At 33.7% G+C, this 15,919-nt stretch overlaps 2 protein-coding genes across 8 annotated transcripts in view; both read left to right on the plus strand.

Moving 5' to 3' along the window:
• The window catches only part of DIP2 (disco-interacting protein 2), a 437,652-nt gene that overhangs the window by 193,582 nt on the left and 228,151 nt on the right, over positions 1-15,919 (plus strand). The gene's annotated exons all lie outside the window — the stretch shown is intronic.
• Positions 1-15,919, plus strand: part of LOC143198278 (uncharacterized) — a 127,662-nt gene that overhangs the window by 23,385 nt on the left and 88,358 nt on the right. Inside the window, exon 3 of the mRNA XM_076407406.1 lies at positions 12,166-12,516. The gene's annotated coding sequence lies outside the window, so the exon portion shown is untranslated. The remainder of the gene's footprint in view (positions 1-12,165; positions 12,517-15,919) is intronic.

Here is a 15,919-nt window from a genome sequence, read left to right on the forward strand (position 1 = left end):
TATAAAAAATTGAACTTGACCTGGTTTGTGATTTCGCCTTACCTTATGCAACATAATAAAGGCATCTGTTTAATATCCAGTTGTGACTGCGGGTTTTTAAAAATAGATATATGTTAAATACCACTGACAGTACCGTTAAATATATATATCATCATTGGAAACGTATTAAGAGTATCTTTTTTGTGTATTTTTTGGTGTGTTCTCTAATGACTCCGTTCTAAACGAGTATCTTTGTATTTCGTACAAACACAATATAAATAGTTGTTTTCTTTTCTTGGGGAGCAAGGACTCTAAATTATCCGGTTGAGGAAACCAATTTAATTAAAGATGGCTCGCCTTCTACAGTCAATTCAAAACAGTAATAACACACGTGAGCGATATGTGTCTGTCAAAAGTTGTAAATTCGTTTTACAGTCAGACAACATTTTCCTTCTCATTTTATTCTATTTAAAAAGAGACAGAATGCTGTCAGAGAAGTTTGAACGTTTAACCGAAAGAGCCAACAGTTGTCCGTTTGTCAAACGTCTGCAAAATTCTTCAAAAATATTATAAATATGAGTTATAAACCGGAAAACGTTGTTTTAACGGTTTGTTTTAATATATTTGAAATCGCCGAAAATACTTTTTTGGGCGCTGCAGCTGCACTGAATATTAGTACGGACACGGTGAAAATGGTCTTATGCATTACGTTGTCGATTGCCAAATTGAATTTTCTCTTATAGTTTCCGAGATATGGGCTATCGAAATTTTACACTTTGGACTCTGTTTCTAACTTAGGTATTAGGATTTATATGTATTAGGAGCTTGCATGTATTCTGATCACATTTTTCAGTTTAAAAATATATTTATTGAGAAATATTGATACAATATAGAGCAGAATGAGTTATTGACCTAAAATATCGGGCAGCTCGGTAATATATCTATTATGCGAGAGACGAAGAGTGGAGAAATATCTGGGGTAGAGCTCGGATATAAAATCGTGAACGTCTGTTTCTCTATGAATTTAAATATTCCTGACGAACCAGGGGGCATTGATTACATTCTCCTGAGAATTTTGTTCTGAAAATCTTGAAGACGTTCCACCTGGCTTGGTGAGACGTATTTGAGATAGATACTGGAGCTTTTAAGAACGACTGATCAAACCAGCATCTTGTACAGGGGAGATTTTATAGAGAGAGGAAGCCTGCTCGCCCGGTTGATGAGCGGGAACAGCAAATTAACAATACCTTGGCCTTTCTGGAGGGACCGTTGAATCTGGGAGTTCCACCTAAACTTGCGATCGAAGACAAGACCGAGATAGGTGGCTTCTTCTAACTAACATACTTCCCAGACTAACAATTTTCTCTGAAATGATTGTATTAAATTATGTTTCGATTGAAAAAACTACTTACTGTTTTATACGTTTCGTATATCTGATCTCTGAAACACGAAGCTGATCTTGACTCGTCACCTGTTTCGCATAAACACGGTTTCTTTTTGGCGAATTTAAGGTTATATTGTTTATTATTTTTTGAGATATTTTAGTGACCGTGTCTATACTAATATTCAGTGCAGCTGCAAGATGCAAAAAATATTTTCAATAAAAACAGCGGCGATTTCAAATTTATTAAAATAAAGCGTTAAAATAACGTTTGCCGGTTTATAACCCGTAATTATAATATTTTGATGAATTTTCAGACGTTTGGCAAACGGGCAACTTTTGCAGGCTCATTCCGATTCATGTTCGAACTTCTCTAACAGCATTCTATCTCTTTTTAAATAGAATAAAATGACAAGGATAATATTGTCTGACTGTAAAACGAATTTACAACTTTAGGCAGATACATAATGACACTCGTGTCACTGCTATTTTGAACTGACTATAGGTGTATTTTGTATATTTTGTGGAATACCTGAATATATTAGATGCGATTGGTGTGTTACCTTCCAAATGCTATGGAAAAAGAAAGTATGTGTGAAATCAAAAAAAAAATTCACCTGAAACAAAATGTTTCTATTTTCTTAGAACTTATTAAACAAGCTCCACCACGTTAAATACCCTACGCTTAAGATAATACCAGTTCAAACGGCCATAAAACATAACACACACACCATATAGGTCAAAAAAACGTCCTCGACTCATTTCGAATAACCCAGGCACTTTAGTTAAAAGCACACATGACACCTGCCCGCTAAACAAGCTGTTACAACAACTAAAGTATCCAAATATTTGACCCCGTACGAAATAAAAAACCGAGTTAATTAACGGTCCCCCAATTATATGGAAACGGAGTGAAAAAATGCTCGGATCCGATCGAACTCGTCCGAAAAATATTATCGACGACTAGGTACGGGGCCCAGCCTAATGGCTTTTATCTGAATTCAGCTTTATCCGTTTTTTTTTCGTCCTGTTTTAATTGTCAACTGGTGCGATTCGACCGACGCAACAATGCTGGGTCGTGTGTCAATTTAAATAAATTGAGTCAGGTCAATTGTAGCCGTTGCGGTTATTTTTAGAACTTATGCAACTCCGACCGACAGAATCGACCATTCTTTGTTTTCAGTGCTAATTACTACCGTGCTAATGGACGTTGTTTATTTAATATCATTGAGTGATTATAATGTAGAGTCTAACAGGATGGTTTGGATTAGCAAATTCTGATCATTTTTTCACAAATATATTGATTTGTAATTATAATTGTAGGGTTGTTTAAAAAAAAACAATAAAAAATAATCAAACATCTTAAATATATAAAACCAGAAATCAAAGTAAATGATATAACAACTACTTACTTAATAAATGACAAAATAAATAATGCAAATCAGCGTGCGAGATCTTGATGTTCGAGGTGGTCGGGTCATAATTCTGCAAACATTGAGATTTAACCGGCTTGGTGGCGCAGGGGTAAAGGCGATAGGACGGTCCTCCTACTGTTGCGATAGCCGCGGGTTCGAATCCTGCTGGGACATGGTTGTAAATTTATGTTTGTGATTATCCTAGACAAGAGTGTAAAATCCGACAAGGGAAATGATCCCAGTCACGCCAGTAATCAGGCCGGGTAAGACCGGATGTCTTATACTGTACGCTTAATGCTGTGGACCGTAGTTCGGATAAACCCATAGCTGGTAAAAAATAAATAATAAATGATAAATAAAAAAAGAAAACTGGAATACTCTGTGAACAAATTCGCCGTTTGATGAAGCTCAGCTTGGACGGCCCAAAACACAATAAAATAAACTGGGCGATGAGAACGTAGTGACTTTGACCGTCCCGTATTTAGAAATGAACTTTTATGAAGTTCTAACATCCCTCAGACGTGATCACATCTGGCAAATACAACCCCCAAAGAAAGTTGAACACTGTTGCCATTCATGGCAATTATGTCCGTTGATAAGTATTCGCAAAGGTGACAAATCATATATTTAAAAGGAAGCGGCAATCCCGCCTAGTTCCGTTATATTATCGTTCAAACCTTTTTTGAAAAAACTTAAACGATCCAAAAATTAAAAGGTATAAAATATCGAACTACAAGATGCAATCCTAAGTACCGTAAACTATAAACTATTCGGAACTATTTATGATTTCCTCGAATGCTACACGTCTGTGTCGACATTTTAGAAAAAAAATCGATCTATGTTCGGCTGTGTATTTTTTTAATGTATGTTCATCGATTTCTCGCTTATCAATCATCAATTGTTGGCCGATTTTCAAAATTCTTTTTTTATTCGAAATAGTGCACTTCCGAGGTGGTTCCTCTGGAACTAACTTAGGATCTGATGGTGGAATCCGGGGAAATCAATAGAATACAACAACGTTTCCATACATACATATATACATACAACGTTTCCACATATTTTTTATCTAAAATAATCAGATATTTGTGTATAATGTTATTGCTGAACTGATGTGACGCAAGCCGTAGAAATATTGCTGACAATTGCTTCTTTGGTGTAGTGGTTACAGCGTTCGGCTCACAGGCGGAGGTCGCGGGTTCGATTTCCGGCAAGAACAATGGCCTTTTGTTGTTCTAGTTTGGTTATAACGTTTCTCAAATCACCTAGGGTGGGACGCCGAAGCCTGAAGCGTTCCTTATTTTCAGTCACTGTACCCATTGCAATACTTAATAAGATAACTGCGTAATTTATTGAGTAAATATCTAAATATTTGTAACAAAAAAGCTTAATCGATTTCAAAAAAATAATTAAGGAACTGACTAAAAAGTAAAAATAATCAAACTTAGATTTTTAACACAAAAAAACGTTTTAAAAGTACATAGTAATCTTTGTAATAACTAAATTAAAATAACCAAAAACCTTATTTAACCTATCTACTACACGTATTTTAATATTTACCTCGATATTACGTAAAGGTACCTAAAATAGTAAATACTTACTATTTTGCTAGTTCGTAAGCCTTGCAAGGTGTAACCAAATTTGAAGTTTTTATCGATGCATAATTACATTAGGAAACCTTATACTACAGATACACATACATATACAGAACTTCAATTATAACACAAAATAATTAAAATGTTAAGCTAATTTTTTATTTATGACATAACCAAGAATTGGGATATATTTATCAAAAAATGCTGTTGCTATAAAATATAAATTAATTTTTTTAACTGTCGCTATAACTTTTATAACATATCACAATATAGAAGAATAAAGCTCTACTTTAACACAGAGCTATATCTTTTTATTATATATTAGATATATTTTTTTAAGAAATCGTTTATTTTTTATTGGCCAGTACTATTTTGCGACAAGCAGGCATTGTTTTGTATTAAAAGATTTATTATTTTGCCAAAATTTAATCGCATATCCGCTTTTATTAGAAATCATCAACTAGATTATAACAAACCGAACAGAGTCCTTATTTACAGCCAATTGTACGACTAATTCTGATATAGCATGGGTAATAATATTGATAAAGAATCAGACATAAATTAGATATACAGCCAATAATGAATCATTGTTGAAACGAAGACCTGTTGGTCATTGATCACCCATTGAATATTAATTTCGTGTCCGTAGAACGTGCAACATTTATAAACGTAAAGGAACTGTTACTATATATCTTGATGAATCTGTCTCTCTGTTTCTTGCTCTTTTTTACGGTGATTGTCGTTTAAATAATATTACGCAATTAATATTTGTTAATTTAACAAGTCAGTTGAAAAGTCCCCGGCCTACCATAGCAAAACACATTTGTTTGGCAATTTTTTTTTATTCAACATAATTCCCTTCAAGGGTGAATACAGCGACCCTCCAACTTTTCGATACCGTTTCTGATTCTGATTGAGGAATCAGATATCCGCCAAGTGATATAATTATGGATTATATGGACTTATGGATCGTATTTGGAGCTATTAAGCTGTATTTACCAGTCTCGAGTCCATTTGTGGTATGTGTTGACTTCTACTTGTACATTTTTTACAGCGGTAGAGATATATATTTTACTACGATAACTGTTCCAAATACTGCTTCTTTTCTTGTTGGATTAGCAGTGAGTGCTCCTTGTGAGTTTATAAATACAGAAAATTTTCAACCTTTGACATATACATCATATTTATTATTAACAAGGTATTAAGTCAACATTTACTTTTTAAACAGCTGCAATTCCTCACGGAATAGGTTGTATAGTGTCTGAGTAGACGGGATGTTATCCAATTCTTGTACCAAAACATCCCCTAACTGCCTAACTGATGTTGGAGATAGAAATATACCCTCACTCTCTATTCGAAAACTACCCACAACGATTTAGTTTTATTGTGATCTAGCAATTATGCCGGTTAGGAAAGATATTTATCAACTTGTCTTTGCCAAGTAAAATGCGAGTTAAACTAAGAAGTTCAACAATTAAGAAAAATGCTTTTAAAATTGAACTTCACTGTAAAACGTCTTTATGACGTCAGTATACAGTTTAGTAAACAATAATCTTTACATTACATTACTAGGTTTGTTGAAATAATATCGATATATCTATAAAATCCGATTTTTATAAAAAAAATATAAATCGATTAATCCGATTTATATCCGATAAAGACAATATTCGGTGTATTATTGCTATTATTTCCATTTTTCCATTTATATTCATCAGTCTAATGATTACCATGATATAATGTGGCTTCTCTAGAATCTTGATTAATTAAAACGAATATATTGTATATCATCACAATTGTACGAAATCAATTTGTCTCGAATGTATATTAATTTAAAATAATAAGACAGATGAACTTGTAATATAGAATGCATAGATATGATGCTGCTTACAGCATATTCATCACTAGTCTAATGGTGACTATGACGTCCTATGGATTCTCTTAAATCTTTGAGAAACAAAAACACGAATTTACTCTCCATCATTAATTACCAATATTGCTATAAAAGTTGTAAGGAATCGATTTCTCTCTAATATAGATTGATTTAAAATGATAAAAATCATAAAACGTGTTACAAGAAGTGCGAAAAGAAATATATAATATAAATATTTAATGACACTAAATACATTTTTAGGGAGTATAGACGCAGTTATCAGCATCAATATTTCTATAATAAGGAAACGTATTATAGCAATTTCGATACAACAAATGTCAAAATAACTGCAATAAAAGCTGTTGCTCTGAAAGGCCTTTCCTCTACCGACGGCCCATTTTTTATCGAATATGCGGCACGTAAAAGACCGATATAGAAACTGACTCCATATTAGGGCCCCCATCAACAGAATTTCGCGGCGTTTTTTCCGAGGGTAAATGGAGAGTTGGACCGATAATTTCCGTCAGCGGTTTTCCCTCCACGCCGTGGGATGATTTATAATTCCGTCCTGGTTAAGACTCTTTTGCCTCGTCGCACCATATTGATTCAACAATGTCGGAATAACGGGAAAAGAGATTTTGCATTTTTGATTATATATATGCATTTTCAATATTGTTGAACACTGATTAAAACTACCGGCCATTATTGTCAAACCGCAATTAGAATGTATTACAGGTTGAAGATAATTTCTGTTCGTTTAACACTTTACCACGAATTTCATACAGATCCATGTTTCTGATAGACGTAACAAGTCAATTGAAAAGTATGCAAGTTAGTTCTTTTTATTCAACATAATTCCCTTCAGGGGTGATACACTAATTATAGCAACCCTCCAACTTTTCGATCCCATGTTTGTAGTACGATTTGTCCTTTGCTTCAAAATAGGCCTCACTTTCGTCGATCGCCTTTTCATTCGACGAAAAATTTTTCCCAGCGAGCATTCTTTTGAGGTCTGAGAACAGGAAATAGTCGCTGGCGGCCAGATCTGGAGAATACGGTGGATGAGGAAGCAATTCGATGCCCAGTTCATGGATGTTGTCATCGTTTTCACTGATATGTGACACGGTGCATTGTCTTGGTGAGGCAGCACTTTCTTTTTCTTCAAATGCGGCCGTTTTCGGCGGTTTCGTCCTTCAAATGATCCAATAATGCTATGTAATAGTCGCTGTTGATGGTCCTTCTTTTTTCAAGGCAGTCAATGAAATTTATTCCATGTGCATTCCAAAATACAGACACCATAACCTTGCCAGCCGACTATTGCGTTTTCCTACGCTTTGGAGCGGGTTCATCGTGTATAGTCCACCCGGATGACTGTCGATTGGATTTCGGAGTTAAATGATGAAGCCATGTTTCATCCATTGTCACATATCGACGCAAAAACTCGGGTTTATTACGCTTCATCATCTTCAAACACTGCTCCGAATCATCAACTCGTCGTTGATTTTGGTCAAAAATAAGCTCGCGCGGCATCCACTTTGCACAGAGCTTTCTCATACCCAAATATTCGTGAACAATATGATGTACCCATTCAGTTGATTTTTTCAGAGTGTCTGCTATTTCATTCAATTTCAATTTACGGTCATTCAAAATCATTTAGTGGATTTTTAAAATGTTTTCGTTGGTAACAACCTCTTTTGGGCGTCCACTTCGTTCACCGTCATCGGTGCTCATTTCACCACGTCTACACTTAGCATACCAATCCTTGATGGTAGATTTTCCTGGGGCAGTGTCCGGAAACTCGGCATCAAGCCAAATTTTTGCTTTAAGTGTATTTTTATCCTTCAAAAAGCAATATTTTATCAATACGCGAAATTCCTTTTTATCCATTTTTTTTCACAATAACAAAAGTTGCTTCACTCAAAATATTATAATTCACAAACTAATGATCCGCCAGCTGTGAAATTTATACCCGCATCTTTTGAGGGTTATGGCTAACTAAAAAGCATATGTATTTAATTCTAGTAGCGCTATCTAGTGTCATGCCGGGACTTTTCCATTGACCTGTTATAATATAAAAATGTGGAAAATACTATCGATTAAAAGGATCGGCGCTGGGTTTACCTGGTGACAAGGCTTGAGCGGTCGATGGTGGCGCGTCTGAACTCAACCCTAGTCAGATACTGAATGATCGAAAGTACCCTTCAATAACATTCCAGATAAACGTCTCGGGGTTGCCAGATAATCGTTATCGTTTCATAGTTGGCGCTGCTGGCACCCCGCCCGTGTTCATTAGCAGGTTCAAATTTGTTGCTAATGCTTTTAAAATTTTATATACTGTGTTTATGTATCCGATTTTTTTCAACCAGTTTGAAATATAAAGCTCTAAAAAATTTATTGGCTATTCATTCACGAACATATAATAGCAATATCCGCGAATTTATGCCTATACATAAACAGTTATGCCAATTAGGATCACTTTATATATTATATTGAACCAGAAATAGTTTTAAGATCTAGAAAGTGACCGTTTCCTTTTTTATCTCGATCATTAAATTTATTTTAGCAACAAATACACTTGCAGAGCGCTTTTTTCTTGCATTCTGCTTATTTCAATTTACATAACGTATACATGCATGAGTGGTTAGATATCTGTTTAATTTTAAGTTATTGTCAGATATATAGAAAACAGCTGAAACTCGCTATATACATGATATAAACGAACTACCACGAGCAATTTGTTTCGTGCGTTATTATTCGGTTTACAAATAAGGAACCAATAACCATAATGCGTTTAAGTGTATTTCGTATTTAATAGCTTAATCAATTATGATTAGTTCTTGTAATATTTCATTCATTTTCTGTCTATGTAGATTGTTGCTTCAGGCGTTTCAATATTAATATTAAAGCAAATTCTGCAGTTTTAATATCCGACAAATTTAGAAATATTTAATTATATATTAGAAGTATAGAACGATTTTTATTATGTGGGCGTAAATAAAAATATAAATTATTTCTAAAGGATATTGGTTTACTTTAATTTCAAAAAGAATAAACACTAACAATAATGACGTGTAATGAGATCAAGGGATAACACGCGAGATCTACTGTCACTAAGGTTAATAGGCCTCGCTAGGATTGAGCTGAATTTTTAAAATAGATAAACAGATTAACAAATGAACAGTACTGTTGCTAGTGAACTCACTTTTCCAGCACCAACTATGATGGACGTGCAATGCCGACATGGGAGAAAGCTGAAAGCCACACGCTAGATACGTTGCCATCAAGAGCCAGTAGAAAACACTTTCTGTGGCGTTTATGTATGCTTCATATTATCCATAGATCATAACTATACATCAGAAACTTGGGCCACTATGTCATTAGCCTCTGGTTTATAAGATAACTATAAATTATATTTACAGTTGCAACCATAAAACTATTATCTTTGATTTATAGGGATTATGATTTATAATAATTAAATAAATAAATAGCGGCGAATGTTCAGAATAAATTGATAACTGAATAGATAACTGAATAAATAGTGAAATGAATAGATACATAGGTAGTTAAATTAATGGATAATTAAATAGTGAAATAAATAGTTTAATTACTAGATAAATGATTGGATAAACGAATAGGTAAATAAATAAGTAAATGAATAGAATCAAAATAAAAAGAAAACTGGAATACTCTGAAAAACTCACCGTTTTGAAGAACTCGGGTTGTGCAGGGATTTCTAACTCCTCGAACCGCATGTGGTTCTTTTTTGTTCGTTTTTTATAGATGAATTAGACAAATCCGTATTAAGAAGTAGCTCACTTTTACAGAGGTTTTATTTTGGATTGGGTTCGTCCCTCAGTTAGATAAGTGTTTATTAAATCTCCATCTTGATTGTGCTAGATTTGGCTTTCATAGCTAGAATCATAGAATGTTATACTGAAAAACTGCAATTAAATCCAAGGGTATTCGAACAAAATGCCAAACACGTCTCTGTATAATACCTGGAACGATATACTAGCTGTGTTGGTAATTGACTTCCGTTTTCTTTTTCGCTAAAGGAAACACGTTATTTATCCCATCTGTCAAGCAATTTATAGATATAGTCTATTCAAAACCGCAGTGAACCCACGTCATCTGATATGATGACGTGATGTTGCCGCATCAACTTTGAGTTTTAGTACATTTTGACTTTGACATATGACAAAATTCCAATCTAAATAAAAAAATTAAACAAACATTTTATCTATTATAATTTAGTTTAACATTATAGTACATCTAATTCATATATTATCGAATAACTTGAAACTACACATCACCCATGAGGTAGAGTTCCAGGCGCGTTTTTTTTATGTAGTGGTATCCCCCGAAAGCCGAATCCACCTAATTAACAATTATATATCTAAGTAATGTATTTTACTTTCATTAGAGAGCACATTTAAAGACATTTTGATATCACTGTATTTCTACTTAGTTTGTTATGTTAATACCTGTGTATATCTTTTTTGATAACACTAGATTTAATCACTGCATTCTCCTTAATGATTTTGCCATATCTGCAAAACAGTTAGTATTATTTATCTCCTCATACATTTTAACCAAACTTTCATGTATGTTCTGAACAATAACACACATGCTCATCAAACTTTAGCACTCTGTAATACAATTTCCTACACTTAAAGTATGTTAATTATATACTGACCTTTAATTGTTTCTTCTTTCATTACATATTCAGTGATAGGGAGGAAGACGTATTACTCTGTGGCCATAGCGTTCAGTAAAAAAGTAAATTACATAAAATGCAATTAAAAATATCATTTATGTTTACCAAGTAACAATTTGCAATTGTTCATTCCTTAACATCATTTATTCGAAACTTATTTCATGTACTTTAAGCCATTCCTTAATTGCAGCCTTTGTTGATGCACTTGTTAGGATCTTCTCTACCAGTGTACTATGATATGGCTCATTTTCAATAACAATAACTGATAGTTCCTCCGAATTCTTTAAAAGCTGATTTTCAAACCACTGCAAAAACAAGTTATGGTTTATTCCCCATAATAGTCACCTTTAAACTTAGAGGAAAATACTAACTCTGCACCTGAAATATAACCATTCCTGTTTCCAGCATGAAGAACTATATTTTATGAATTCTGTCTTATGAATTATTAATATATGTTGCGACTAACAAAACCTAATCGATAGTTATTCCAACGTTTACCTTTTTCCATCAACTTTTGTTGTCTTTACACTATATTTATTATCATCTTGCCATGAGTGATCCAATGTATCATTCTGAAAAATCCATGTCTCATCTAAATATACAAATTGAAAGCAATGTCTGAAAGATTCCGTTCGGAAACTTCATGTAGGAAATGATAGAGGTTTCCTGAGGTTTGTCATTATTATTTTTAAAAACCGTTTCTGCGCTATAGCAGAATCTTTTGGAAAATAATTAGTTTCATTTGAACCTTTACATCTTGGAAAATAATATCATATTATGATTTTGCCTTCAACGAAATAAAATTTACCTTAAATGCTACAAAAATAACGTCATAATGAAAAATTGCCTTACAATTATGCTGAGAAATAGAAAAAACAAATATAACTTGCGCAATATTTCGAATCGAAAGAAAGAAATCTGTCATCTTTTTTCCTCGGGCTGTCTAATGATTCGGACGCACAAAACATGGTTACGGATGTATTATGATTTAAGTTCCCATCATATATTTCGATATTGTGTGGTACATATGATTAATATATGGTACAATTAAGCAATTAAATATTCCAGGAACTTTACCAGTTTAGGATTTTGACCAGAAACCGTTATCTTTTATGCTTTTTTCAACATAAAAAGTTCCACCACCATCAAACCCCCGAGTTATGTCCGATCTCCCATCGGCAATTTTCCCTTCATCGATTCTTCTCTTCTAGGACCAACTAAGACCCCACCAGTACCTCCTTAGTACGTTCTAAGCTTTACTTTCGCGAGTACCGCTCGCCTAGTCTAAGTAGGAGTAATAATAGACGAACTGAGAACCAAAATAGTTCAGTGACAATATAATTAGTGTTTTAAATCAAAACTATGACGTCATCGGTTGACGACGACCAAGCTTCCTAAGCGAACCGAACCATGGAGAGTTTGGAGGAAGTGGCGGCGCGCGAGGAAGCCGAACGCCAGCAGAGTCTGAAGGATCTAGAACAGCTTTACGAGTGGTTGCAGCAGTTTGAGGATCCTCCACCGGCGCCCAGGCCCCCACCACCTTATCAATTCAGAAACGGTCAGTATTTAGCCATACTAATGTCTCCCATTATGTTTTGTTAATAGATACGATATCACTATTTATATTTTGGGAATAGGAAAAAAACAGATAGTTAAGTTGCTAATATAATTTTATTGTTTTTCAAAGTACTCGCCACGATGGTCGATACACTTTTACATACGCTTAAACCAATTTTCATGATTGATTTTTGAACGCTTCAATAGCTTCTTCGGTCGATAAAAATCGTTGACCACGCAGTTTATTCTTTACGAATGGGAACAAAAAGAAGTCATTGGGTGCCAGATCATGGCGGTACGGCAGATGACCCAACAATTCGATGTTTTGAGTGCTCGAATAGTCTCTTGTTTGAGCAGATGTGTGAGAGCTCGCATTGTCATGATGAAGAACAATCCGGCGTCTCTTGTTTGTTTTCCTTATTTCACCGAAGACTTTTGGCAAACAATTAGTTGTGTACCAATCAGAATTTACTGTTCTACGATCCTCTAGAGACACTGTTGCAATATGACCAGTTTTTCAGAAGAAACTGACCACCATTTTCTTTTAAGTGCTTCGTGCGTGAATAATTTTTGTTGGATTTGGTTCATCTTGGAACACTCATACAGTCAACTACTGCTTACTTTCGGGCTCCTACGAATATATCCATGATTCGTCACCTATCACGATTTTATAAACGTTTTTCGAAGCACCGCGCTTGAATTTCTTAAGCCTTTCTTTGCAGCAATCGACACGAGCCATTTTTTTGAGCGATTGTCAAATTGTGTGGGATCCAACGCGAACAAGTCTCGTTGTGATAATCCACGCCGAAAATCGTAAAAAATCATCGCACGAAAATGTTCAAATTCTTCAGAGACTGATACAGTATGGTATTGGTATGGTTAAGGTTTTTCAGTTACAACATTTGAGGGAAATTCTACACATTTCTCTCTAATATCTTATTAGAAATGAAGTAATTCGTTCAATATGCCTTAATCAGATCACATTTGAGTAACAAATTCAAAGACGCAGAATAAAATGGTTTGGACATGAATTTCACACCAATTTTTGTGAGGAACTTGAACTTTTGTGTGCAAAATACGGCGAATGGTTTTGAAAAAGACATAGATAAAGATTACTAAAAACTATGTGAAATTGTCAGAGGCCCAAACAACTGCGGTCGATCATAAACTATGGCAAGCTTTAGTGAAGAATATTCAAAACTCTGCAGCACCAACAGCAGTATATTGATTGAGAAGTAGATACGCATATATATGATGATGTATGTCAAATCAAGCAACTGACCAATGGAGCTCATATACTCATAGCTCAAGAATTTTTAAAACAAAAAGATAACAATTACAGAATAGCAAAAAAACTAGGGTTAGCCGACTTCATTTCAGTAGGGTATTAGTCGACATTTATTCTTCTAAGTTGGATAAATCATTTAAGAAAACTTTATTTCATTTCGAGAAACTGATATTATGAATTTAAATAATAAATGTATCTTGCAACCAGAACCAACCCATCTTAAAACGATGGACTAAGCGATTAAATGGATAATTGAGTCAACTATTATTATTTGTCATTTTAATTTTGAGTACCTGATCTCATGTTACTCAACAAAGCATTTAGTTTAACAAATATCAACTTAACGACCATAACTAGCATTCTAATTAAGGTATTTTAATAAAACATGATAACGTCTCAAGATGATATAATTAATTGAAGATAACTGTCGATACGTTATTTATTTTCCCATGAAAATGGCAATTAGTTTTCGTGGTCTATCGATTTTTGATATACGCCGGCAGTTTACTGAAGTCTCAGATCGATATCGGGCAACTTAAAATGCTAGCGAGGTAAACGATTCCTTGTACGACCGTTTTCTTGTTGATTTAAATTAACGTCATCGTCTATTTTGAATATGTTCTTTGAAACAAATAATTTCTCTAAACGCGATTTATATGCGGTTAGTGTCTTTATATTCCCATCGTTAATTTTAATTGGCTGATGATTCTGTCCACTATACTGTATAGAGTATAGTTTTACTAACTTATTAATTTGTTATATATGCTTGTGAACTTCGGAAAAAAATATGAAGCAGTAGTTATTATTGCTAATAGAGAAAACTAAAGATTTATAATTATAGTTATTTTAGGATTATTATTTGTTGAACTATTATAGGTTATTATTGAAATGAAAGAAGTTTTAACATTTAAAAGCTTTCCGATTCCTCAAGCAGAATCAGTCAAATACATCGAAATGAGATCTAAAGAGATTGGTCAATTAGTCAATCATAAAGCCAATTTGGACCTATGGGGTACGAGTATAGAGTTGTACTAAGACCTCTATATTTATCATCAATCAATTAATAATCAATTAGTAATCCAACGTACTCAAAACAAAATTTCACGATTAATTACCGATGCTTGTCGCTACGTAATCAACGAAGAGCTGCACGATGACCTCGAAATCAAATGGACATACGAAGTGATCCAAGATTTCACCTTAAAACATGAAATAAGGTTGCTAAATCACAACAACGTGGAAGCAATACAGCTACTGGACAACACGCAAGAAATCAGAAGATTAAAGCGAACCAAACTACATGATCTTGTTTAGTGTTTAAGTGTATTCTTAACTTTAGCTTAAAGTCAAAGGCTTATAAAGTTGAAAAAGTCAATCAAAAAATGATCAAATGTTGGTATTGGCAAACATAACATAAATGCAATCAAAATTATTTTACTATCTATCAATCAAAATGTCGCTTTCTTTACTCCGTTACATTAATAAATAATATCGAAAAATAAAGTTCCTAAATGTTGCTATATCAATATATATTGTTATTTTTAATTATATTACAAACAAAACATAAAGGGATATATTTACATATATAACCAAGGATAGGGTACATCATTTTTAATATTTACCAAAACCTTCGACATACGTCAAATATTCTCGTCTTATTTTTAATTACAACTTCATTAAATAATAACCACCTTTTAACAGGCTTGGCATGCAGACAATGTTCGTATAATGTATGGGCGGATTTCCTTACATAGTATGTTAAAGGCCTTGCAATGGCACAAGTAAGATCGACTGATAGGTAAAACCGATTTTAGTTTAACGACTTTAATTATTTCCTGAAGTGATAATTGAGAAACGCATTAAACTTCAGTCGACTTAACTACTTTTTAATGTATAATATTTTATCGGCAGTGCCAGTTACGACTTTCTAACTTTTTTTACGAAATCTACCATTAATATGAATTATTTAAATAATAGTGAATCAGTTGACGAAGAAAATAAATCGTAAAACTAGTTAAAAACTATAAACTTGGTTATCATTATACTTTGTGACGTATATAAATAGTACTGATTGTGTAAATTGGTTGAAATTAATTTATGTTGTATTACACTATATTAGG

Source organism: Rhynchophorus ferrugineus, unplaced genomic scaffold, assembly GCF_030347505.1.
Source record: "Rhynchophorus ferrugineus isolate W39M unplaced genomic scaffold, kcgeb_rfMv2 rfM6, whole genome shotgun sequence".
NCBI classification, from domain to species: domain Eukaryota; kingdom Metazoa; phylum Arthropoda; class Insecta; order Coleoptera; family Curculionidae; genus Rhynchophorus; species Rhynchophorus ferrugineus.